This window comes from Bufo gargarizans, chromosome 2, assembly GCF_014858855.1.
Source record: "Bufo gargarizans isolate SCDJY-AF-19 chromosome 2, ASM1485885v1, whole genome shotgun sequence".
In the NCBI taxonomy this organism is placed as follows: domain Eukaryota; kingdom Metazoa; phylum Chordata; class Amphibia; order Anura; family Bufonidae; genus Bufo; species Bufo gargarizans.
In genome coordinates, this window is record NC_058081.1 from 381,994,370 (window position 1) to 381,998,760 (window position 4,391).

The 4,391-nt window shown below is 40.1% G+C and overlaps 1 non-coding gene across 1 annotated transcript; it reads right to left on the reverse strand.

Annotated features, from left to right (window-relative positions):
- Positions 1-3,256: 3,256 nt before the first annotated feature.
- On the reverse strand, positions 3,257-3,338 carry TRNAC-GCA. The gene has a single exon. It is a non-coding gene; the product is annotated as a tRNA-Cys (tRNA).
- Between the last annotated feature and the right edge of the window lie 1,053 nt (positions 3,339-4,391).

Consider the following 4,391-nt stretch of genomic DNA (forward strand, 5'->3'; position numbering starts at 1 on the left):
TGGCTAGAATTGTTTTCAGACTGACTAAAGGCGGAAATAATTTGTAGCGGTTTTTTGTTTGGTTTTTATGTGCCCAGATTTGTAGGTAAAGGTTGTGTTTGGTTTGAAAATTTACCATCAGTAAAACGTCACATGTACTACATGTAACATCAACGTACATGCACTGCGCCACTGACCAGCCATACTTTGGAGGGGCGTAACTAAGCAGCTACCTGGTCTTCACTAGAGCTTAAGATGGTTAGGATAGGCTTGGGCGGTTCGGGCAGTTGCCAGGGGCTAGTCAGTGGCGCAGTGGGTTCACACCCACTGATCCATTTCAGTACATTGAGGTCTTCTGTTATAGTCATTTTCACATGTCTTGGTTCCTTTGTAATAAGTGATGTGTTCTGTGGTCCTTGGTCTGTTTGGCTTGTCCTGCTCGTATGACGTCCCAGAGGTCCCTCCTTGGGACATACGCACGAGACAGTATACAGAACCAGGCGGAACACACCGTGGTATCGATGGTAGGACCCCTTGAGTCAGCAGCAAAGGGCAAAACCTGGCAGACTACACAGAACAGAAGGGTGAAATACCCACAAGACTGACCTCACTGAGCAGAAGGGTGAAGCACCTACAAGACAAAGACAGACTGAACCCCAACACTCCATGCTCAAATGCAGAAATAGCAGCCTAACGAGCGCACCTGAAAGGACCTACCCAGGAACCGACCAGGGGAGGTTAACCCCATCAGAACCAAACAGGGAGGTACCAAATCAGGTCAGGAGTAATCAGAAACCACAGCATACCAAGCTGCGATACAGAACGTTGCCCCCTAACAACCAGCATGCACAGAACACCACAGCCAGTACGCAAAAGTGCAACCAACCTGACATACCCACAGGGAGACGATACAGCCAAAGGGGGTACACACACACACAGGCAGGTTCACACTAGATACCGCAGCCAGTACGCATCCAAAAGCAACCAATCTACACGGAATCACCCACAGCCAGTACGCAAAAGGCGTGCAGCCAGCCTGCACGGCAAACCACGTCACGGTGAACCGCACCGTGACAACGTGGACCTGGAACAGATATTCCTTAGCATTGAAGAGGTTGTATCTTTTTTGTTCTGTCAGGATTATGTCTTGTTTTAGTTTGGATTTGGATTAATTTTTTCAGTTTTTATGTTCTTTGTTTGGGGGATGGATTAGGTCATTCAGCCGTTCATAAGATGGTTTCCGGTGTTTCCTTTTTCCTTAAGTTAGAAGGTTATCAGTCATTTTCAAATCAGTTTATAGTTAAACCGTTTCTTATAGGAGTCAGGAGATCTTTAACCCGTTCTGATGTTAGAAGACCAATTTCTTTAGAATTATTAGATAACATTGTGTCAGTTTTGAAGTTTTATACATTTTCTCCTTACAAAGCATTGTTATTTAAAACAGCGTTTGTCTTGGCCTATTTTGGGGCTAATCGCGTTTTGGGGGCTAATAAGCACTCTATGGCCCCACTGAAAGTCGAAGATCTGAAATTGAATGGTAACCTGCTAGTAATCTTTATTAGGAAGTCTAAAACAGATCAATTAGCTAAAGGTTTGTGGATTAAACTAGCTTCCCTACCCAGATCTGCGTTATGTGCGGTGAAAACAGTAAAGGAATTTCTTGAAATTAGACCTACAAATGATGGTTCCTTTTTAAATCATGAGGACAGGTTAGGCGTATCTGTTTATCAATTCAATGAAATATTAAAGAAATGTCTCTGTTGTCATCGAATTTGAGTACCGATCATTTCGCATTGGTGAAGCGACAGTCGCTGATAATTTGGCTTTGAATGTGGCGATAATTAAAAGAATTGGATGTTGGGAGTAAAATAGATACAAATCATATGTTCGGCCTAATTTCTTGCAAGTAAATTAATTTCTTTTAGGTTCAAAGCAATTGATCATGTGGAATCTGGGTCATTCCTTCGTCTTTTGGGCTGAAAGAAGGACTGCTGAGCACAATTTATTCTCAAAATTTGTCTATTGGTTCTTTATTCACTTCAGTTTATTGGTCAGGATTTAGAGGATTAAAATGGAGGCAAATCATTCCTATCTTAAGAGGAGAGTTACAGTCGCTAACTCAGCCTAATGTTTTGATCATTCATGCTGGGGGGAATGATTTGGAGAAAGTTAGAACTTTAGAAAATCTTAATCAGATGGAATCAGATTTGAGAAACTTAACCCTTTCATGACCAAGGGTCATTGATGCCCCCGTGATCACGTCTAATTTTGCAAATCTGACATGTGTCACTTTATGTGGAAATAACTTTGGAATGCTTTTACTTATCCAAACCATTCTGAGATTGTTTTTTCGTGACACATTGTACTTCATGACAGTCATAAATTTGAGTCAATATATTTCACCTTTATAAATGAAAAAATCCCAAATTTACCCAAAAATTCTGAAACATAGAAACATAGAATGTGTCGGCAGATAAGAACCATTTGGCCCATCTAGTCTGCCCAATATATCTGAATCATATGAATAGTCCCTGGTCTTATCTTATATGAAGGATAGCCTTATGCCTATCCCATGCATGCTTAAACTCCTTCACTGTATTTGCAGCTACCACTTTTGCAGGAAGGTTATTCCATGCATCCACTACTCTCTCAGTAAAGTAATACTTCCTTATATTACTTTTAAACCTTTGCCCCTCTAATTTAAAACTGTGTCCTCTTGTGGTAGTTTTTCTTCTTTTAAAAATGCTCTCCTCCTTTACCGAGTTGATTCCCTTTATGTATTTAAAAGTTTCTATCATATCCCCTCTGTCTCTTCTTTCTTCCAAGCTATACATATTAAGGTCCTTTAACCTTTCCTGGTAAGTTTTATCCTGCAATCCATGTACTAGTTTAGTAGCTCTTCTCTGAACTCTCTCTAGAGTATCTATATCCTTCTGGAGATATGGCCTCCAGTACTGCGCACAATACTCCAAGTGAGGTCTCACCAGTGTTCTGTACAGCGGCATAAGCACTTCACTCTTTCTACTGCTTATACCTCTCCCTATACATCCAAGCATTCTGCTGGCATTTCGTGCTGCTCTATTACATTGTCTTCCCACCTTTAAGTCTTCTGAAATAATTACTCCTAAATCCCTTTCCTCAGATATACCTCTAAGAGTATCACAAATATACACTTTCTAATATAGTGACACCTTATTTAGCACTGACATTCTGTGATTTCTTATTCCCTATGATTAATTGGTTACAAATAACTAGTTTCGTTCTTGAGTCAAAACTTTGCAAGGGGGCACTCGGATTTGAACCAAGGACCTCTTGATCTGCAGTCAAATGCTCTACCACTGAGCTATACATTTCTCTGCTTTTAAAACAGAAAGTGATACCTCATACATATTTATTACTTGACAATCCCCATATGTCTACTTTATGTTGGCATCATTTTGTAAATGTCATTTTTTTTTTTTTTTTTTAGGACTTTAGAAGGCTTAGAAGTTTAGAAGCAATTCTTAAAAAATTTAAGAAAATTTCAAAAACCCACTTTTTAAGGACCAGTTCAGCTCTGAAGTCACTTTGTGGAGCTTACATAATGGAAACCCCCCATAAAAGACCCCATTTCAGAAACTACACCCCTCAAGTTACTCAAAACTGATTTTACAAATGTTGTTAACCTTTTAGGTGTTCCACAAGAATTAAAGGAAAATGCAGATGAAATTTCAAATTTTCACTTTTTGGGCAGATTTTCCATTTTAATCCATTTTTTTCTTTAACACATTGAGGGTTATCAGCCAAACAAAACTCATTATTTATTACCCTGATTCTGTGGTTTACAGAAACACCCCACATGTGGTCGTAAACTGATGTAAGGACACATGGCAGGGTGCAGAATGAAAGGAGCGCCATATGGTTTTTGGAAGGCAAAATCCTGATGGTGTTCAGGGGTGCACACAGATGGGGTCAACAGATCAGGGGCAGGGAGCACACACTGTCTGATTTCAGGCTCTCATCTGCAGAATGCAGAACAGCCTGAAACAGGCACTTTTACACTGTCGCAATTCGATTGGTTGGTCTGCACAGACTAACCAATCATATCAATCTCCGTCAAGGGACCACTCTTATTGGTCTCTTGCCAGCATTACTGGACTGTATGCTGTCCGTTACAGTGTATAGTCCAGGGGTAGAAGCTTTAATTGAAGCATTTTGCAGCACTTAGATTAACCACCTCTGCTCCCCTAGCTTAAACCCCCTTAATGACCAGTCCACTTTTTACAATTCTGCACTGCACTATTTCACAGTTTATTGCTCGATCGTACAACTTACCACCCAAATGAATTTTACCTCCTTTTCTTCTCACTAATAGAGCTTTCATTTAGTGGTATTTCATTGCTGCTGACATTTTTACTTTTTTTGTTATTAAT